Source organism: Melospiza georgiana, chromosome 10 (assembly GCF_028018845.1).
Source record: "Melospiza georgiana isolate bMelGeo1 chromosome 10, bMelGeo1.pri, whole genome shotgun sequence".
NCBI classification, from domain to species: domain Eukaryota; kingdom Metazoa; phylum Chordata; class Aves; order Passeriformes; family Passerellidae; genus Melospiza; species Melospiza georgiana.
Window position 1 is genome coordinate 18,680,116 of NC_080439.1, and position 21,768 is coordinate 18,701,883.

General features: G+C 54.7%; 7 non-coding genes across 7 annotated transcripts; 4 read left to right on the forward strand and 3 right to left on the reverse strand.

Moving 5' to 3' along the window:
- The first annotated feature begins 550 nt into the window (after positions 1-550).
- TRNAQ-CUG (transfer RNA glutamine (anticodon CUG)) lies at positions 551-622 on the forward strand. The gene has a single exon. It is a non-coding gene; the product is annotated as a tRNA-Gln (tRNA).
- A 6,106-nt stretch (positions 623-6,728) lies between these two features.
- On the reverse strand, positions 6,729-6,800 carry TRNAQ-CUG (transfer RNA glutamine (anticodon CUG)). The gene has a single exon. It is a non-coding gene; the product is annotated as a tRNA-Gln (tRNA).
- A 1,118-nt stretch (positions 6,801-7,918) lies between these two features.
- TRNAM-CAU (transfer RNA methionine (anticodon CAU)) lies at positions 7,919-7,990 on the reverse strand. The gene has a single exon. It is a non-coding gene; the product is annotated as a tRNA-Met (tRNA).
- A 766-nt stretch (positions 7,991-8,756) lies between these two features.
- TRNAS-AGA (transfer RNA serine (anticodon AGA)) lies at positions 8,757-8,838 on the reverse strand. The gene has a single exon. It is a non-coding gene; the product is annotated as a tRNA-Ser (tRNA).
- Positions 8,839-17,775: 8,937 nt separating this feature from the next.
- On the forward strand, positions 17,776-17,857 carry TRNAS-AGA (transfer RNA serine (anticodon AGA)). Its single transcript has one exon. It is a non-coding gene; the product is annotated as a tRNA-Ser (tRNA).
- Positions 17,858-18,628: 771 nt separating this feature from the next.
- Positions 18,629-18,700, forward strand: TRNAM-CAU (transfer RNA methionine (anticodon CAU)). The gene has a single exon. It is a non-coding gene; the product is annotated as a tRNA-Met (tRNA).
- Positions 18,701-19,819: 1,119 nt separating this feature from the next.
- Positions 19,820-19,891, forward strand: TRNAQ-CUG (transfer RNA glutamine (anticodon CUG)). The gene has a single exon. It is a non-coding gene; the product is annotated as a tRNA-Gln (tRNA).
- Positions 19,892-21,768: the final 1,877 nt, after the last annotated feature.

A 21,768-nucleotide genomic window follows, 5' to 3' on the forward strand; every position in this document is an offset into this window, starting at 1 on the left:
TCTCAGCCATTCCTTGCCAAGGCAGACCAGGTTTTCCTCAACCTGGCTCCACACGGCCCGGCCTCTCCTGATCCCAAAGAGCACGGCCCCTTCCCTCTGCAATTGTTCTCCCACAGAGCAGCTCAGCCGCTGCTCCTGCTCCCCTGGGATCCTGCCCAGGACTCCGGACACCTCCGAGCCCAGCAGGCACATGTAGGGTGATAGAATATAAGAAAATAAATACAGTGTAGAAAACAATCAGCTTGTGGTGTGTGAAGGTAAGTTGGGCAGGTAAGTGTGCCTGAGTGAGAAAGGGCTTGTTGCCATTTGGGACAGAGAAGATGTTGGGTGCTTAGAAGCGTGGCACTTGTACGAGAGGCCCTTTCAGGCTTGGAGGGAGCTGTGGTGGTGTTGGCCTGAAGGTTGTTGTGATGGGAGAGTGTGTGTAGGGCATGCAGGAAGGCTGCAGTTGCTGTGAGATGTGCAGAGCAGTGGAGAGGCAGGCAGCCTTGTCTGGGGCCATAAGGCTGAGGCAGGCTGAGCAGAGGGACGCCAGGTGAGGTGGGCAGGAGGTCCTATGGTGTAATGGTGAGCACTCTGGACTCTGAATCCAGTGATCTGAGTTCAAATCTCAGTGGGACCTGAGCCTTTTGGTTGCCTCAGCATGCTTGCCCTCAGCATGTCGACACTCTCCCCCCTCTCCTCTGCTGCTGCCGCTGCACTTCTGCACTCTTCTCTCATCCAGCACACAGCGCCGCCTGAGCTGCACAACACCCACTCCCAATGGGCCATGCGCAGGACTCTGCTCTAGGACCACTGCCTCCTGCCTTGGATGCATCCAAAACTGGAGTCTGGGTTAAACACTGTAGACAACTGTTTTCAGGTTGGACTATTCCCACAGGAACAGCAGAGCACTCTGTGCACAATATCTTGTAGGGCCACCCTTGTCCACTGCTGGTTTTTTACTCCTTTCCTCTGCTGCTCCTTTTTCCTCCTTTCCCTGGCAATTGCTTTCTATTGTTCTGCAATGCATTCAAGGAGCTCCACCAGGAATTGGCAGTGCCTCATCATTTGGCTTCCATTTGTTTCCATGGGAGAGGGAAGGATGTCCCTGGCAGAGCAGGGGGTAGGTGAGGGAGGAGGAGAACAAAGGACCACGACTCTCCAGCAATGCTGCACAAAGGCTTTAATGAGAAGGAGCAAAAGCGGCGACACAGAACAGAGACCAAGGAAGACGTGTGGGGGCCAGGGAGGGCAAGAGATGGGCCCGTCTGCCAAGGAGAACGGGGATGATGCGCCGGCCTCAGCAGATCTGACCGCAGCGGGAGAAAGGCAGGCACAGGCCTGAGCCCCCCAGGCCAAGGGAGCCCCCAGAAGAGATGGGAACCCCCGCAGTGCTGAGGGAGCTGCCCACAGCAGCTGACAGAGAGGATCCCACGGCTGTGCTCTGAGGGAAGGAGCTGAGGATGGGGCCCGGCAGGGTCACCACCACCGGCGAAGGCTCGATGTACACCGTGGAGTCAGCGCAGCGGACATTGCAGGGCTCAGTGCAGCTGCTGGCAAGGGGCGTTGGGCCACAGGGGCCGCAGGGCCGTGGGGGACAGGGTCTGCAGCAAGACATCTCTCGGTGCGGGAGGCAAAGCTGCAACACAGAGCAGGGAGCACCACCCAGCCTCAGCATCACTCTGTCTCTCTGTCCCTCAGCTCTCGCCAGGCACACATTTGGTCTCCAACACACACTCTGTGCCTACAGCTCCCACCACCCTCCTGCTGCCCTGCCAGTGGCACGGCACGCGAAGGCCGCCCCACTCCAGCAAGAGGAGGCAGCACAGTGGCTTTAAGGGCCCTGTGGAAAGACTGGTCACAGCCCATCTCCAGAGCACACATGGCCGTGTCAGACAAGGCCCCGGCGTGCACTGGCACATTTTGTTACACCAGGGCAGGTGCAAATTCTGCTGGGCACATCCCCCTGAGGCTGAGCCCCATTGATCCCCTTCTGCTGGAACAAAGCCCCCTCATCCCAGCTGGCCCCAGCCCCCAGCATGGAAAGGCTGACGGCCCTGCAACAGTTCTGAGCCAGGGCCCAGCTGAGGCAGCCCAAGGATCAAGCCGGGCAGCCTCCATGAGAGCAGCTCAGCCCACAGGGAGGGATGGAGCGGGCTCAGGCTTACCTGGTTCCTCGAGGAAAGGGAGGCCAGAGACCAGGATGCAGAGCCTGCAGCAGAGCAGCCTTTTATGCTGGGTCCCAGAGCCCTGTGGGGCCACAAACATTCCTTGTTTGTGAAACATCCAAACTCCTGGGAGTGGCCACTTGCCAGGCCTCGATGCTGATCAGGTCCCTGCCTCTTTCATCTCAGGTGTTTTTCTTCCTCTTTGTACAAACCAAAATCCTGTGATGACTCTGAGAATCACTTTGGGATGGAATGGACCTAAAATTGATCTACCATCAGCCCCCTAAAATGGCTTCATAAATTTCTCTGGACAACCTGTTCTAGTCAATCAGTCCTATTAGGGGTAAGATTCGTTCCCAATATCTAATCTATATATACCTATGTTCTCAATTTTTAACTAGTAGCCCTTGACCCATCCCTCCACCCCCCAGCCAGGTATCCTTTCCTTTCTTAACTGAATGTCTCCTAGAAGCCCTCTCCTCTCTTTTCTATGCAACCCCAACCCTCTCAGTCTGTCCTCACAGGCTGATGGCTCCAGCTGCCTGGTGCTCTTTGTGGCTCCTCTGGACCCACTGCAGCAGGCCCGTGTGTTTCTTAGGCTGTGTGTCCTAGGGCTGCAGGCAGTACCCCAGGTACGGTGTCAGGAGAGACGAGGAGAGCAGGACAATCCCCTCCCTCAACCTGCTGCCCACACTGCTCTGGATGCAGCCCAGAATAAGAGTGGATTTTTGCACTGGGCTGCTCGCTGGCAGTGCAGGTTCATGTTCAGTATTTCAATCACCAGAACCTGCAGGTCTCCCTCCACAGGGCTGCTCTCATTCCACTCAAGGCCTACTAGGCTGTGTCCAGGTTTGCATTGCCCTGGCCTTGGCATTTGACAATCATAGCTCGGGCCTCAGCTTGGGAAGCTGTGATCCTCCAGAAAACAAGGAATTCAACACGTAGGAATGTGATCAAAGGCATGCTTACATCTCTCCCTGAAAGACAAATTGACCCATTTTCCCAAACACAAATTAACCCACTTTGCTCAGGGTGTCCAGCCCTGAGGTCAGGATCTGGATGGCAGGTTTGGGACAGAGGTTGAGGGCAGGGAGCCCAAAGCTCATGGCTCCTTTTCCTGGGGCAGGCATCATTTGCTCATTCACCTAATATCACACTTCAAAGGGATATTGGATCAGTCTCCCAAGAGCTTGTTGGTGTCATTGTGCTGTGGAAGAGTTGGGAAAATCCATGAGCTTCAGGCAAACCTGAATCATGCTGATGTGGAAATGAGTGCACCCAGTGCCCTGGACTCAGGCATTCCAGGGATACCACAGCACATGGCCTCTTTCCCATGAAGTATTTTGCCTTTGTCAGGGGCATTTCCAGACCTTTTAGGACCGGTGCAAGACCAACTTGTACACCCATTTATTCATGTGCTGCTGCTGCAGCTTTCCAGGAGGTATTGCCATTAGGTGGCTGCTGCAGGGGATGCAGGGCAACCCAGGATAATGGAGACAGGGAGAGACCTGTGGAAGTTCTTTGCTCCCTCACTGAGATGAACAAACTTCCCAGCTGCCACCTAAAGCTGTGGGCCTTGTCCCATTGTCCTCTGAACACTGCCACTGTCACACAGGTGCCTGTCCCAGGAGCAGCACTTCCAGGGATGCCCTACACCCCCAGGATGCCACCAGGAGATGGAAAGGGGTCCTACAGATGAGCCTCCCAGGTGCTCGATGGGGAGGACCAGCAGGAGATGACACTGTGTCTGTGCTTAGAAGCCAGCAGGACAAGGCCCAGAGCCTGCTGATGAACTGGGGCAGTGTGATCTGCCCAGAGCAGGTGACAGGAGCAAAAGAGTGTACAGAGCTCCACACAGACCTGCTGGGGTTGGTGTGGGGCACTCTGAGTCATTCCAGTCCTTGAGCTGCCCCAAAAGACCCTACATGGGCAGACAGCAAATGCAGGAGATTGCAGACAAGTACCAGGTGATCCATGACTGGGAATACAAGGTGGGGAAATATCCTTCATGGCAGCAGAACATTGAGGGTGTGAGCTCTGTTATCCCTTGAGCGCCTGAGTCTGCAGCACCCAGTCCACTGAAGTCCACACTGGGTGACTCAGGTTTGCCTGGAGCTCAGGGATTTTCCCAGCTCTTCCACATCACGATGACACCTGCTCTGCTGCTCTGGGAGACTGATCCCATGTCCCTTTGAAATGTAAAATGCATGGAATGGGAAACCCCATCCCAGAGCCAGAAAACAACAGCCATGGGCGCCCTGCCCTCAGCCCTTTCCCCAAAGGCAGCAGCCAGGTCTCTGTCCCTGGGATGAGCACGCTGAGTAAAGCAGGTCAGTGTGGCTGTGGGTCTGTCTCAGGGAAGGACACAGCATCACTTTGATCACAAAACCAGGCTGTGGCACAGCCTGTCACTGTAAGCAAGTTCCCCATGGCTGTCACTCAGGCCTGCAGGTGAACCTGGACTTCACTTGCCCCTGAACTTTGCCACCTTCCTGCACAGTTGGGTCTCTTTGACACCATGGGGTTGTGCAGTGTTGACTTTGTGCCTCAAATGAGCCTCAGTCTTCTGTATATCTCTGATAACCCATGAAAGAAATGACTGTCAGGATGAGCCTGAGTGTCTGCACTGACCGCTCCTGAGAGATGGACTGAGGAGTCACTTCATGGCTGAATTTAACTGTAAATGGAGCACAATTAACCATCAAGAAGATGGTTGACCATCAAGAAGTGGCAGAAACTTATAGACACTAAAAAAATACGTTTCAATTAACCTCGTACACTGGCTTGGGACCGCCAAATGAAATTCCTTAGGAAGCTGGGACACACTTTAATAATTTCCAAGTCGGGTGGTGTGAAACTAGTGAGAAATGCCTGAGATGAAAGAGGCAGAGACCTGATCAGCAGCGAGGCCTGGCAAGTGGCCCCTCCCAGGAGTTTGGATGTTTCACAAACAAGGAATGTTTGTGGCCCCACAGGGCTCTGGGACCCAGCATAAAAGGCTGCTCTGCTGCAGGCTCTTCATCCTGGTCTCTGGCCTCCCTTTCCTCGAGGAACCAGGTAAGCCTGAGCCCGCTCCATCCCTCCCTGTGGGCTGAGCTGCTCTCATGGAGGCTGCCCGGCTTGATCCTTGGGCTGCCTCAGCTGGGCCCTGGCACAGAACTGTTGCAGGGCCGTCAGCCTTTCCATGCTGGGGGCTGGGGCCAGCTGGGATGAGGGGGCTTTGTTCCAGCAGAAGGGGATCAATGGGGCTCAGCCTCAGGGGGATGTGCCCAGCAGAATTTGCACCTGCCCTGGTGTAACAAAATGTGCCAGTGCACGCCGGGACATTGTCTGACACGGCCATGTGTGCTCTGGAGATGGGCTGTGACCAGTCTTTCCACAGGGCCCTTAAAGCCACTGTGCTGCCTCCTCTTGCTGGAGTGGGGCGGCCTTCGCGTGCCGTGCCACTGGCAGGGCAGCAGGAGGGTGGTGGGAGCTGTAGGCACAGAGTGTGTGTTGGAGACCAAATGTGTGCCTGGCGAGAGCTGAGGGACAGAGAGACAGAGTGATGCTGAGGCTGGGTGGTGCTCCCTGCTCTGTGTTGCAGCTTTGCCTCCCGCACCGAGAGATGTCTTGCTGCAGACCCTGTCCCCCACGGCCCTGCGGCCCCTGTGGCCCAACGCCCCTTGCCAGCAGCTGCACTGAGCCCTGCAATGTCCGCTGCGCTGACTCCACGGTGTACATCGAGCCTTCGCCGGTGGTGGTGACTCTGCCAGGCCCCATCCTCAGCTCCTTCCCTCAGAGCACAGCCGTGGGATCCTCTCTGTCAGCTGCTGTGGGCAGCTCCCTCAGCACCGCGGGGGTTCCCATCTCTTCTGGGGGCTCCCTTGGCCTGGGGGGCTCAGGCCTGTGCCTGCCTTTCTCCCGCTGCGGTCAGATCTGCTGAGGCCGGCGCATCATCCCCGTTCTCCTCGGCAGACGGGCCCATCTCTTGCCCTCCCTGGCCCCCCACACGTCTTCCTTGGTCTCTGTTCTGTGCCGCCGCTTTTGCTCCTTCTCATTAAAGCCTTTGTGCAGCATTGCTGGAGAGTCATGGTCCTTTGTTCTCCTCCACCCTCACCTACCCCCTGCTCTGCCAGGGACATCCTTCCCTCTCCCATGGAAACAAATGGAAACCCAATGATGGGCCACTGCCCAATGCTGTTGGAGCTCCTGGAATGGATTGCAAAGCAATAGAAAGCAATTGCCAGGGAAAAGAGGGCAAGAAGCCACAGATGGATGGAGCACGAAAGGAGAAGTTGACAGGAGTGGGCGTAGAAGTAATGGCAGAGTGCTCTGCCGTTCCTTTGGGAATGATCCAACTTGGAAACAGCTGCCCAGAGCTTGTATCCCAGTCTCCAGTTTTGGATGCATCCAAGACAGGAGGCAGTGGTCACTGTGCAGAGTCCTGTGCCTGGCCCATTGGGAGTGGGTGTTGTGCAGCTCAGGTGCTGTGTGCTGGATGAGAGCCGAGTGCAGAAGTGCAGCGGCAGCAGCAGAGGAGAGGGGGGAGAATGTCGGCATGCTGAGGGCAAGCATGCTGAGGCAACCAAAAGGCTCAGGTCCCACTGAGATTTGAACTCAGATCACTGGATTCAGAGTCCAGAGTGCTCACCATTACACCATAGGACCTCCTGCCCACCTCACCTTGTGTCCCTCTGCTCAGCCTGCCTCAGCCTTATGGCCCCAGACAAGGCTGCCTGCCTCTCCACTGCTCTGCACATCTCACAGCAACTGCAGCCTTCCTGCACGCCCTACACACACTCTCCCATCACAACAACCTTCAGGCCAACACCACCACAGCTCCCTCCAAGCCTGACATGGCCTCTCGTACAAGTGCCACGCTTCTAAGCACCCAACATCTTCTCTGTCCCAAATGGCAACAAGCCCTTTCTCACTCAGGCACACTTACCTGCCCAATTTACCTTCACACACCACAAGCCCCCTTGCCTTCTCTTCTCCAGACCAAACCACTCCAGCTCCTTAAGGACTAGGGAGAGGGAAACTTTGCCCCATCTCTACAAAAGCTCAACAAAGACCCTCTGCTGATCTCAGCAAAGGGGCTGGAGCAGCAAGGACAAAGGACAGCTGACACACCAAGGGCAGAGCAATGACTGACCTCCAGCTCCTGTGAGGGAGAAGTTTGCTCACTGCCTATGCTGCACAGCCAGGAGGACAGAATCTCTCTGGAACTCTTCCCTCTCACAAGGAACTTGACTGCAAGGCATCCCAAGGAGGACACAAGTCCAAATGCCTGCTCAAAGCAGGGCTGGAGACAAAGCAAATACAAGGCCACTCAGGGTCTCAGCCCCATTGCCACCCCACCCTTATGCCCAGGTTGAGAAGCACAAAGTTCCCTGCCCATCTGGCTGCAGAGGCTCGCCACTCTCTGGGAGTCTGCGCAGGATCCAGGGCAGCTGCTGCAGTCGGCTTTTGCCAAGGCCGACCTGGCTCAAAGCCAGCGTGTGCCTGCTGGGCTGGAGGTGCCCGGAGTCCTGGGCTGGATCCCGGCTGAGGGGAGCAGGAGCTGAGGCTGAGCTGCTCTCTGGTACAAGTACTTGTGGCGGGAATGTGCAACACTCTGCAGGACCAGGAGAACCCAAGTGCTCTTGTACAAGTTTTATCATTTTTACTCAAAGGATGTAGACAGTGTAGTGGCAAGAGGAAGGCTATGGCCAGCATCGGTCAGAAAGCTGTGGCCAAGTAGGGTCAAATTGTTGGGCAAGGCAGCCTGAGTACAAAAATCACCTTAGCAGAGGATGGTTTCGATCCATCGACCTCTGGGTTATGGGCCCAGCACGCTCCCGCTGCGCCACTCTGCTCCTCCTCAGCCCTGCCTGACATTGCCCTCACTGCAGCCTCATGCTGCCCGCCACTGCTGCCCCTCACTCCTGACCTTCCTCTCTCATCCGCCTCCCCCACCCCACTCAATACACACCCTCAACATTCACCGCACTTCAGCCTGCGCTACGCTCCTCCACTGCCTGCCCTTGCCCTCCTCACACTCTTTCCACACACAGCCCTGCACACTCACTGCCCCTTACACACACACCCTCACCCTGCACCTGCTCAACCCACCCTGCACACAGCCTGCAGCCTGGCCATCCATCAGCCCACCTGAAATCCACACACATCCTCACACCTGCAGCCCTCACCATAAGTACGCCTGTGCTCCCAGCATGCTGCACCACTGCTCCTGCCCGACACTTCAGATCTTTCATGGCCAACGAGGGACATGTGTCGCCTTTGCTTGGAACTGCCAGCAGAAACAATTCTCCTCTTTTTGCTCTGCAAATTCTGCTGCTGCAGCTCAATGCTGCTCATGGTTGCTCTGAAGCAAAAGCTCTGAATTCTGGCCACTTTGTGCCAAGCAGTTTGTCAAGCTGAGAGTTCTTGCATTTAACACTTGGGGCCACTGGGAGGGGATGAAATGCTCAGTTCATGTCGGCATTTCCCCTGTCCTTCTCCATTGTTGGGGCTGCAAGTGCAGGAGCCCTGGGGCAGCTGCAGCTGCTGTCCATGGCACCCACCTGTGGGTGCTGCCTGTGCCCCTGGTCAGATGCCCGCAGCCCAAAAGGGGCACGTGCCCGTAGTTGGCAGGATTCGAACCTGCGCGGGGAAACCCCAATGGATTTCTAGTCCATCGCCTTCACCACTCGGCCACAACTACCTGCTCCAGCCCTGCCCTGCTCATCACCTGCCCTGGGCCAACACACCCACACCCACGCACTCCTGCACAAGGCTCCTCTCAACAAACACTGCTGCACAGGCCTGAAAAATCACTCCCAAGCCAGCACCAAAAAACACTTGCCATATTAAACAAATATCAACAACAAACTGCCTGGGCAACATTCACACTCCTACTTACAGGACACTTAAGGCACAACAACGTAAAACAACCAACGACAAAAACAAACAAAATCCAACCAATCAAAACAGAAATCAATTAACAACTATTGAAAAAAGGGTGTTGTGTCTGTTTCTGTGTTTAGGCGTATGAGTATCAGTGTGTGTGTGTGTGTGTGACAAAAGACAGTGAGGGCAAGGATATAAGGAAACCTAGCCTAAAAGATTGACAGCATTCAAACTTAACAGTATTTTAACGTAACTTATACCTGAAACCCAACTCATATCGTACCCTTTAAATTTGACAGAGGAAAAGGACTTCATACCATTTAACCTCACTTGCAACTTCAAAGTTATACTTGGCAACTTAGCAGAAACAACACTAAGCACCACTTAGGTAAGTCTATATCTGGAACTTAACCCTCATGACAGGCCTAACTTACTTAGATCTCCAAGGTACTTAGACATCCAAGGAAGCAGTATTTCTCCCAGATTTGCTATAGCAAATATATGCACATGTGCATGCACACAGATGTGAAGGGTCGGTACAATCAACGTACCTGTGAAAAACTCCCCTCAGGGGTCAGTGAAACACTCACTTTGGATGCCTTTGCATCTCCCCAAGGGGGAAGAGTCAGGCCTCAAGGAGTGAGGGTATCAGCCCAGGACTCGTCCTTGTTGGGCAATCCTACAAGTACAGCAACCCTGAGAGTTCACTGGCTGTGAGAGCCATCCCACTCAGGGCCATTGCTGGTCACAGCCTGCTGCGGGCCAGGAGAGCTCAAATGGTCTCATTTTGGGCCACTCTTCATACGGTTGTAAGAGAGTGGGCTTTAGTCGTATCAGGGTTTCATCCTGGCCACAGTTTGTGTTGGGACTTTCTTTGAAAGTGTGACAATGGTGATTTTGTGGTGTTCAGGAAAGAAAAATATTTTCCAAGACTGGTCATTTTTGAGGGGAATTTTTAATAGATGTATTTACACACCTAAATACAGAGTGAGTGTGTGTGTGTGTGTGTGTGTGTGTGTGAGAGAGAGAGAGATAGAATAGATAATGGTATGAATGTTCTCACTGTGAATTTGAAATTAAGCCCTTCCTGTGACTGTGGGTTGTTTGCTCCCAAACCCTTTAACACCCTCTTCATATTGTAGACATATCCTTTGCGTACCATGCACTTCTAAATGCACAGTCTCACTATTAAACATTAATCATTGATTTCAAATCAATATTCTATTTATGCTACATTCATTTAGTCAGTAACACAGTGAACTTGGCCATCAAACTCCAGATGTCCAGGCAAGAAAAGAAGAACTTTTCGCCTTTCCAGCCCACAATCCTGCACTCACACCATTGACACATCCCAACATCACTAATGGAAGAGAGAGGATTGATTTTGATATGCTTTTGTGAAGAAGCTTTGACAGGAATGACATGTCACAGAAAATATCTGAAATAATTCTTATAAGGCACAAATTGGCACCGGGCCCTGCAGGGCTGTGGTCTTCAGGTTCCAGGCTCAAGCTCAGTGACTGAGGTTTGGTGCTCTGGGGTAATTTCTGGGAGTTCTTAGTGCAGCTGCTGGTAAGCTCAGGACAGCAGCCAGTGCTCACTCTGGCAGAGCAGGGGGTAGGTGAGGGAGGAGGAGAACAAAGGACCACGAGTCTCCAGCAATGCTGCACAAAGGCTTTAATGAGAAGGAGCAAAAGCGGCGGCACAGAACAGAGACCAAGGAAGACGTGTGGGGGGCCAGGGAGGGCAAGAGATGGGCCCGTCTGCCAAGGAGAACGGGGATGATGCGCCGGCCTCAGCAGATCTGACCGCAGCGGGAGAAAGGCAGGCACAGGCCTGAGCCCCCCAGGCCAAGGGAGCCCCCAGAAGAGATGGGAACCCCCGCGGTGCTGAGGGAGCTGCCCACAGCAGCTGACAGAGAGGATCCCACGGCTGTGCTCTGAGGGAAGGAGCTGAGGATGGGGCCCGGCAGGGTCACCACCACCGGCGAAGGCTCGATGTACACCGTGGAGTCAGCGCAGCGGGCATTGCAGGGCTCAGTGCAGCTGCTGGCAAGGGGCGTTGGGCCACAGGGGCCGCAGGGCCGTGGGGGACAGGGTCTGCAGCAAGACATCTCTCGGTGCGGGAGGCAAAGCTGCAACACAGAGCAGGGAGCACCACCCAGCCTCAGCATCACTCTGTCTCTCTGTCCCTCAGCTCTCGCCAGGCACACATTTGGTCTCCAACACACACTCTGTGCCTACAGCTCCCACCACCCTCCTGCTGCCCTGCCAGTGGCACGGCACGCGAAGGCCGCCCCACTCCAGCAAGAGGAGGCAGCACAGTGGCTTTAAGGGCCCTGTGGAAAGACTGGTCACAGCCCATCTCCAGAGCACACATGGCCGTGTCAGACAATGTCCCGGCGTGCACTGGCACATTTTGTTACACCAGGGCAGGTGCAAATTCTGCTGGGCACATCCCCCTGAGGCTGAGCCCCATTGATCCCCTTCTGCTGGAACAAAGCCCCCTCTTCCCAGCTGGCCCCAGCCCCCAGCATGGAAAGGCTGATGGCCCTGCAACAGTTCTGTGCCAGGGCCCAGCTGAGGCAGCCCAAGGATCAAGCCGGGCAGCCTCCATGAGAGCAGCTCAGCCCACAGGGAGGGATGGAGCGGGCTCAGGCTTACCTGGTTCCTCGAGGAAAGGGAGGCCAGAGACCAGGATGCAGAGCCTGCAGCAGAGCAGCCTTTTATGCTGGGTCCCAGAGCCCTGTGGGGCCACAAACATTCCTTGTTTGTGAAACACCCAAACTCCTGGGAGTGGCCACTTGTGAGACCTCGCTGCTGATCAGGTCCCTGCCTCTTTCATCTCAGGCATTTTTTTACCAGTTTCACAGCACCCAAATTGGAAATTATTAATGTGTGTCCCAGCTTACCAAGGGCACGTGACTTGGAGGTCCCCAGCCTGTGTATAAGGTGCATTTAAATCTATTTGCACATTGTCTATAGCTTTCTGTCACTTGTTCTTCTTGATGGTTAATTGTGCTCCAGTTACAGTTAAATTCAGCCACGGAGTGACTCCTCAGCCCATCTCTCAGGAGCTTTCAGTGCAGACACTCAGGTTCATCCTGACAGTCATTTCTTTCATGGGTTATCACAGATATACAGAAGACTGAGGGTCAGTTGAGGCACAAAGTCAACACTGCAAAACCCCATGGTGTCAAAGAGACCCAATTGGGCAGGAAGGTGGCAAAGTTCAGGGGCAAGGGAAGTCCATGTTCACCTGAAAGGATGTCCCCTGCAGGCCTGAGTGACAGCCATGTGGAACTTGCTTACAGTGACAGGCTGTGCCACAGCCTGGTTTTGTGATCAAAGTGATGCTGTGTCCTTCCCTGAGACAGACCCACAGCCACACTGACCTGCTTTACTCAGCGTGCTCATCCCAGGGACAGAGACCTGGCTGCTGCCTTTGGGGAAAGGGCTGAGGGCAGGGCGCCCATGGCTGTTGTTTTCTGGCTCTGGGATGGGGTTTCCCATTCCATGCATTTTACATTTCAAAGGGACATGGGATCAGTCTCCCAGAGCAGCAGAGCAGGTGTCATCGTGATGTGGAAGAGCTGGGAAAATCCCTGAGCTCCAGGCAAACCTGAGTCACCCAGTGTGGACTTCAGTGGACTGGGTGCTGCAGACTCAGGCACTCAAGGGATGACAGAGCTCACACCCTCAATGTTCTGCTGCCATGAAGGATATTTCCCCACCTTGTATTCCCAGTCATGGATCACCTGGTGCTTGTCTGCAATCTCCTGCATTTGCTGTCTCCCCTGGCAGGGTCTTTTGGGGCAGCTCAAGGACTGGAATGACTCAGAGTGCCCCACACCAACCCCAGCAGGTCTGTGTGGAGCTCTGTAGACTCTATTGCTCCTGTCACCTGCTCTGGGCAGATCACACTGCCCCAGTTCATCAACAGGCTCTGGGCCTTGTCCTGCTGACTTCTAAGCACAGACACAGCTTACAAACAAGGTCACTACCCCTGGTACAGCTCTCCCAGGCCTGTCCCTTGTCCTCCCACAGGGAACTCTGGCATTTCCTTCTGTGCCTCTTTTGATTGCTGCCTCTTGCCCTGTGACAGTGCAGCTCTCAGGAGACTTTGGCTTCATTCTCTCCAGAACTGCCAGGAGGAGGTGGAGGCAGCAGCTCCATGCCCCCCTCCACCCCTGGCTCATCAGTGCAGACAGCCCCAGTGTCATCTCCTGCTGGTCCCCCCCATCGAGCACCTGGGAGGCTCATCTGTAGGAGCCCTTTCCATCTCCTGGTGGCCTCCTGGGGGTGCAGGGCATCCCTGGAAGTGCTGCTCATGGGAGAGGCACCTGTCTGACAGTGGCAGTGTTCAGAGGACAATGGGACAAGGCCCACAGCTTTAGGTGGCAGCTGGGAAGTTTGTTCTTCTCAGAGAGGGAGCAAAGAACTTCCACAGGTCTCTCCCAGTCTCCATTATCCTGGGTTGCCCTGCATCCCCTGGGCCCTTGAGCAGCCACCTAATGGCAATGCCTTGTGCAAACCTGCAGCAGCACAGGATTACATGCATGTACAAGGTGGTCTCAGACTGGGTCTAAAAGGTATGGAAATGCCCCTGACAAAGGCAAAATACTTCATGGGAAAGAGGCCATGTGCTGTGGTATCCCTGGAATGCCTGAGTCCAGGGCACTGTGTGCACTCATTTCCACATCAGCATGATTCAGGTTTGCCTGAAGTTCATGGATTTTCCCAACTCTTCCACAGCACAATGACACCAACAAGCTCTTGGGAGACTGATCCAATATCCCTTTGAAGTGTGATATTAGGTGAATGGGCAAATGATGCCTCTCCCAGGAAAAGGAGCCATGAGCTTTGTGCTCCCGGCCCTCAGCCTCTGCCCCAAAGCTGCCAGATCCTGACCTCAGGGCTGGACACCCTGAGCAAAGTGGGTTAATTTGTGTTTGGGAAAATGGGTCAATTTGTCTTTCAGGGAGAGATGTAAGCATGCCTTTGACCACCTTCCTACGTGTTGAATTCCTTGTTTTCTGGAGGATCACAACTTCCCAAGCTGAGGCCCGAGCTATGATTGTCAAATGCCAAGGCCAGGGCAATGCAAACCTGGACACAGCCTAGTAGGCCTTGAGTGGAATGAGAGCAGCCCTGTGGAGGGAGACCTGCAGGTTCTGGTGGCTGAAATACTGAACATGAACCTGCACTGCCAGCGAGCAGCCCAGTGCAAAAATCCACTCTTATTCTGGGCTGCATCCAGAGCAGTGTGGGCAGCAGGTTGAGGGAGGGGATTGTCCTGCTCTCCTCGTCTCTCCTGACACCGTCCCTGGGGTACTGCCTGCAGCCCTAGGACACACAGCCTAAGAAACACACGGGCCTGCTGCAGTGGGTCCAGAGGAGCCACAAAGAGCACCAGGCAGCTGGAGCCATCAGCCTGTGAGGACAGACTGAGAGGGTTGGGGTTGCATAGAAAAGAGAGGAGAAGGCTTCTAGGAGACATTCAGTTAAGAAAGGAAAGGATACCTGGCTGGGGTGTGTAGGTATGGGTCAAGTGCTACCAGTAACACACTCAAAGCACATGTGTTTTGATTAAATATTGGTAGGGAATCTTTTCCTTAGGGAGGACCAATACAGTGGAAGAGGTTGTCCAGAGATATTTTAAAAGCCATTTTAGGAGACTCAAGACAGATGATTTTAAGGTCCATTCCATTCCAAAGAGATTCTCAGAGTCATCACAGGATTTTGGGTTGTACAAAGAGGAAGAAAAACACCTGAGATGAAAGAGGCAGGGACCTGATCAGCAGCGAGGTCTCACAAGTGGCCACTCCCAGGAGTTTGGATGTTTCACAAACAAGGAATGTTTGTGGCCCCACAGGGCTCTGGGACCCAGCATAAAAGGCTGCTCTGCTGCAGGCTCTGCATCCTGGTCTCTGGCCTCCCTTTCCTCGAGGAACCAGGTAAGCCTGAGCCCGCTCCATCCCTCCCTGTGGGCTGAGCTGCTCTCACGGAGGCTGCCCGGCTTGATCCTTGGGCTGCCTCAGCTGGGCCCTGGCACAGAACTGTTGCAGGGCCGTCAGCCTTTCCATGCTGGGGGCTGGGGCCAGCTGGGAAGAGGGGGCTTTGTTCCAGCAGAAGGGGATCAATGGGGCTCAGCCTCAGGGGGATGTGCCCAGCAGAATTTGCACCTGCCCTGGTGTAACAAAATGTGCCAGTGCACGCCGGGACATTGTCTGACACGGCCATGTGTGCTCTGGAGATGGGCTGTGACCAGTCTTTCCACAGGGCCCTTAAAGCCACTGTGCTGCCTCCTCTTGCTGGAGTGGGGCGGCCTTCGCGTGCCGTGCCACTGGCTGGGCAGCAGGAGGGTGGTGGGAGCTGTAGGCACAGAGTGTGTGTTGGAGACCAAATGTGTCCCTGGCGAGAGCTGAGGGACAGAGAGACAGAGTGATGCTGAGGCTGGGTGGTGCTCCCTGCTCTGTGTTGCAGCTTTGCCTCCCGCACCGAGAGATGTCTTGCTGCAGACCCTGTCCCCCACGGCCCTGCGGCCCCTGTGGCCCAACGCCCCTTGCCAGCAGCTGCACTGAGCCCTGCAATGCCCGCTGCGCTGACTCCACGGTGTACATCGAGCCTTCGCCGGTGGTGGTGACCCTGCCGGGCCCCATCCTCACCTCCTTCCCTCAGAGCACAGCCGTGGGATCCTCTCTGTCAGCTGCTGTGGGCAGCTCCCTCAGCACCGCGGGGGTTCCCATCTCTTCTGGGGGCTCCCTTGGCCTGGGGGGCTCAGGCCTGTGCCTGCCTTTCTCCCGCTGCGGTCAGATCTGCTGAGGCCGGCGCATCATCCCCGTTCTCCTTGGCAGACGGGCCCATCTCTTGCCCTCCCTGGCCCCCCACACGTCTTCCTTGGTCTCTGTTCTGTGCCGCCGCTTTTGCTCCTTCTCATTAAAGCCTTTGTGCAGCATTGCTGGAGAGTCGTGGTCCTTTGTTCTCCCCCTCCCTCACGTACCCCCTGCTCTGCCAGAGTGAGCACTGGCTGCTGTCCTGAGCTTACCAGCAGCTGCACTAAGAACTCCCAGAAATTACCCCAGAGCACCAAACCTCAGTCACTGAGCTTGAGCCTGGAACCTGAAGACCACAGCCCTGCAGGGCCCGGTGCCAATTTGTGCCTTATAAGAATTATTTCAGATATTTTCTGTGACATGTCATTCCTGTCAAAGCTTCTTCACAAAAGCATATCAAAATCAATCCTCTCTCTTCCATTAGTGATGTTGGGATGTGTCAATGGTGTGAGTGCAGGATTGTGGGCTGGAAAGGCGAAAAGTTCTTCTTTTCTTGCCTGGACATCTGCAGTTTGACGGCCAAGTTCACTGTGTTACTGACTAAATGAATGTAGCATAAATAGAATATTGATTTGAAATCAAGGATTAATGTTTAATAGTGAGACTGTGCATTTAGAAGTGCATGGTACGCAAAGGATATGTCTACAATATGAAGAGGGTGTTAAAGGGTTTGGGAGCAAACAACCCACAGTCACAGGAAGGACTTAATTTCAAATTCACAGTGAGAACATTCATACCATTATCTATTCTATCTCTCACATGCAGACACACACAATCATTCTATATCTAGGTGTGTAAATACACCTTTGGAAAATTCCCCTCAAAAATGACCAGTCTTGGAAAATATTTTTCTTTCCCTAACACCACAAAATCTCCATTGTCACAATTTCAAAGAAAGTCCCAACACAAACTGTGGCCAGGATGAAACCCTGATACGACTAAAGCCCACTCTCTTACAACCCTCTGAAGAGTGGCCCAAAATGAGACCATTTGAGCTCTCCTGGCCCGCAGCAGGCTGTGACCAGCAATGGCCCTGAGTGGGATGGCTCTCACAGCCAGTGAACTCTCAGGGTTGCTGTACTTGGAGGATTGCCCAACAAGGACGAGTCCTGGGCTGATACCCTCACTCCTTGAGGCCTGACTCTTCCCCCTTGGGGAGATGCAAAGGCATCCAAAGTGAGTGTTTCACTGACCCCTGAGGGGAGTTTTTCACAGGTACGTTGATTGTAGCGACCCTTCACGTCTGTGTGCATGCACATGTGCATATATTTGCTATAGCAAATCTGGGAGAAATACTGCTTCCTTGGATGTCTAAGTACCTTGGAGATCTAGGTATGTTAGGCCTGTCAGGAAGGCTGAGTTCCATATATAGACTTACCTAAATGGTGCTTAGTTGTGTTCAGGGTGTGTATTCAGGGTGTGTATAAGTTGCCTAGTATAACTTTGAAGTTGTAAGTGAGGTTAAATGGTATGAAATGCTTTTCCTCGGTCAAATTTTAGGCCTCAGTCAATCTTTTAGGCTATGTTTCCTTATATCCTTGCCCTCACTGTCTTTTGTCACACACACACACACACACACACTGTTACTCATACACATAAACACAGAAACAGACACAACACCCTTTTTTCAATAGTTGTTAATTGATTTCTGTTTTGGTTGGTTGGATTTTGTTTGTTTTTGTCGTTGGTTGTTTTATGTTGTTGTACCTTAAGTGTCCTGTAAGTAGGAGTGTGAATGTTGCCCAGGCAGTTTGTTGTTGATATTTGTTTAATATGGCAAGTGTTTTTTGGTGCTGGCTTGGGAGTGATTTTTCAGGCCTGTGCAGCAGTGTTTGTTGAGAGGAGCCTTGTGCAGGAGTGCGTGGGTGTGGGTGTGTTGGCCCAGGGCAGGTGATGAGCAGGGCAGGGCTGGAGCAGGTAGTTGTGGCCGAGTGGTGAAGGCGATGGACTAGAAATCCATTGGGGTTTCCCCGCGCAGGTTCGAATCCTGCCAACTACGGGCACGTGCCCCTTTTGGGCTGCGGGCATCTGACCAGGGGCACAGGCAGCACCCACAGGTGGGGGCCATGGACAGCAGCTGCAGCTGCCCCAGGGCTCCTGTACTTGCAGCCCCAACAATGGAAAAGGAAGACGATATGCAGAGGGCACCTGGAACTGAGCATTTCATCCCCTCCCAGTGGCCCCAAGTGTTAAATACAAGAACTCTCAGCTTGACAAACTGCTTGGCACAAAGTGGCCAGAATTCAGAGCTTTTGCTTCAGAGCAACCATGAGCAGCATTGAGCTGCAGCAGCAGAATTTGCAGAGCAAAAAGAGGAGAATTGTTTCTGCTGGCAGTTCCAAGCAAAGGCGACACATGTCCCTCGTTGGCCATGAAAGATCTGAAGTGTCGGGCAGGAGCAGTGGTGCAGCGTGCTGGGAGCACAGGCGTACTTATGGTGAGGGCTGCAGGTGTGAGGATGTGTGTGGATTTCAGGTGGGCTGATGGATGGCCAGGCTGCAGGCTGTGTGCAGGGTGGGTTGAGCAGGTGCAGGGTGAGGGTGTGTGTGTAAGGGGCAGTGAGTGTGCAGGGCTGTGTGTGGAAAGTGTGTGAGAAGGGCAAGGGCAGGCAGTGGAGGAGCGTAGCGCAGGCTGAAGTGCGGTGAATGTTGAGGGTGTGTATTGAGTGGGGTGGGGGAGGCGGATGAGAGAGGAAGGTCAGGAGTGAGGGGCAGCAGTGGCGGGCAGCATGAGGCTGCAGTGAGGGCAATGTCAGGCAGGGCTGAGGAGGAGCAGAGTGGCGCAGCGGGAGCGTGCTGGGCCCATAACCCAGAGGTCGATGGATCGAAACCATCCTCTGCTAAGGTGCTTTTTGCACTCAGGCTGCCTTGCCCAACAACTTTGACCCTACTTGGCCACAGCTTTCTGACCGATGCTGGCCATAGCCTTCCTCTTGCCACTACACTGTCTACATCCTTTGAGTAAAAATGATAAAACTTGTACAAGAGCACTTGGGTTCTCCTGGTCCTGCAGAGTGTTGCACATTCCCGCCACAAGTACTTGTACCAGAGAGCAGCTCAGCCTCAGCTCCTGCTCCCCTCAGCCGGGATCCAGCCCAGGACTCCGGGCACCTCCAGCCCAGCAGGCACACGCTGGCTTTGAGCCAGGTCGGCCTTGGCAAAAGCCGACTGCAGCAGCTGCCCTGGATCCTGCGCAGACTCCCAGAGAGTGGCGAGCCTCTGCAGCCAGATGGGCAGGGAACTTTGTGCTTCTCATCCTGGGCATAAGGGTGGGGTGGCAATGGGGCTGAGGCCCTGAGTGGCCTTGTATTTGCTTTGTCTCCAGCCGTGCTTTGAGCAGGCATTTGGACTTGTGTCCTCCTTGGGATGCCTTGCAGTCAAGTTCCTTGTGAGAGGGAAGAGTTCCAGAGAGATTCTGTCCTCCTGGCTGTGCAGCATAGGCAGTGAGCAAACTTCTCCCTCACAGGAGCTGGAGGTCAGTCATTGCTCTGCCCTTGGTGTGTCAGCTGTCCTTTGTCCTTGCTGCTCCAGCCCCTTTGCTGGTATCAGCAGAGGGTCTTTGTTGAGCTTTTGTAGAGATGGGGCAAAGTTTCCCTCTCCCTAGTCCTTAAGGAGCTGGAGTGGTTTGGTCTGGAGAAGAGAAGGCAAGGGGGCTTGTGGTGTGTGCAGGTAAATTGGGCAGGTAAGTGTGCCTGAGTGAGAAAGGGCTTGTTGCCATTTGGGACAGAGAAGATGTTGGGTGCTTTGAAGCGTGGCACATGTAAGAGAGGCCATGTCAGGCTTGGAGGGAGCTGTGGTGGTGTTGGCCTGAAGGTTGTTGTGATGGGAGAGTGTGTGTAGGGCGTGCAGGAAGGCTGCAGTTGCTGTGAGATGTGCAGAGCAGTGGAGAGGCAGGCAGCCTTGTCTGGGGCCATAAGGCTGAGGCAGGCTGAGCAGAGGGACGCCAGGTGAGGTGGGCAGGAGGTCCTATGGTGTAATGGTGAGCACTCTGGACTCTGAATCCAGTGATCTGAGTTCAAATCTCAGTGGGACCTGAGCCTTTTGGTTGCCTCAGCATGCTTGCCCTCAGCATGCCGACACTCTCCCCCCTCTCCTCTGCTGCTGCTGCACTTCTGCACTCTTCTCTCATCCAGCACACAGCACCTGAGCTGCACAACACCCACTCCCAATGGGCCAGGCACAGGACTCTGCACTGGGACCACTGCCTCCTGCCTTGGATGCATCCAAAACTGGAGTCTGGGATTCACGCTGCGGGCTGCTGTTTCCATTTTGGATCATTCTCACAGGAACAGCAGGGCACTCTGTCTGCCATTACTATGCCCACCCCTGTCAAGGTCTCCTTTTTTCTCCTTTCCCCTGCGGCTCCTTTTCCTCTTTTCCTGGCCAATTGCTTTCTATTGCTTTGCAATCCATTCCAGGAGCTCCACCAGCATTGGGCAGTGCCTCATCATTGGGCTTCTATTTGTTTCCATGGGAGAGGGAAGGATGTCCCTGGCAGAGCAGGGGGTAGGTGAGGGTGGAGGAGAACATGGACCACGACTCTCCAGCAATGCTGCACAAAGGCTTTAATGAGAAGGAGCAAAAGCGGCGGCACAGAACAGAGACCAAGGAAGACGTGTGGGGGGCCAGGGAGGGCAAGAGATGGGCCCGTCTGCCAAGGAGAACGGGGATGATGCGCCGGCCTCAGCAGATCTGACCGCAGCGGGAGAAAGGCAGGCACAGGCCTGAGCCCCCCAGGCCAAGGGAGCCCCCAGAAGAGATGGGAACCCCCGCGGTGCTGAGGGAGCTGCCCACAGCAGCTGACAGAGAGGATCCCACGGCTGTGCTCTGAGGGAAGGAGCTGAGGATGGGGCCCGGCAGGGTCACCACCACCGGCGAAGGCTCGATGTACACCGTGGAGTCAGCGCAGCGGGCATTGCAGGGCTCAGTGCAGCTGCTGGCAAGGGGCGTTGGGCCACAGGGGCCGCAGGGCCGTGGGGGACAGGGTCTGCAGCAAGACATCTCTCGGTGCGGGAGGCAAAGCTGCAACACAGAGCAGGGAGCACCACCCAGCCTCAGCATCACTCTGTCTCTCTGTCCCTCAGCTCTCGCCAGGGACACATTTGGTCTCCAACACACACTCTGTGCCTACAGCTCCCACCACCCTCCTGCTGCCCTGCCAGTGGCACGGCACGCGAAGGCCGCCCCACTCCAGCAAGAGGAGGCAGCACAGTGGCTTTAAGGGCCCTGTGGAAAGACTGGTCACAGCCCATCTCCAGAGCACACATGGCCGTGTCAGACAATGTCCCGGCGTGCACTGGCACATTTTGTTACACCAGGGCAGGTGCAAATTCTGCTGGGCACATCCCCCTGAGGCTGAGCCCCATTGATCCCCTTCTGCTGGAACAAAGCCCCCTCTTCCCAGCTGGCCCCAGCCCCCAGCATGGAAAGGCTGACGGCCCTGCAACAGTTCTGAGCCAGGGCCCAGCTGAGGCAGCCCAAGGATCAAGCCGGGCAGCCTCCATGAGAGCAGCTCAGCCCACAGGGAGGGATGGAGCGGGCTCAGGCTTACCTGGTTCCTCGAGGAAAGGAAGGCCAGAGACCAGGATGCAGAGCCTGCAGCAGAGCAGCCTTTTATGCTGGGTCCCAGAGCCCTGTGGGGCCACAAACATTCCTTGTTTGTGAAACATCCAAACTCCTGGGAGTGGCCACTTGCCAGGCCTCGCTGCTGATCAGGTCCCTGCCTCTTTCATCTCAGGCATTTCTCACTAGTTTCACAGCACCCGACTTGGAAATGATTAATGTGTGTCCCAGCTTCCTAAGGAATTTCATTTGGCGGTCCCAAGCCAGTGTATGAGGTTAATTGAAACATATTTTTTTAGTTTCCATAAGTTTCTGCCACTTCTTGATGGTTAACCATCTTCTTGATGGT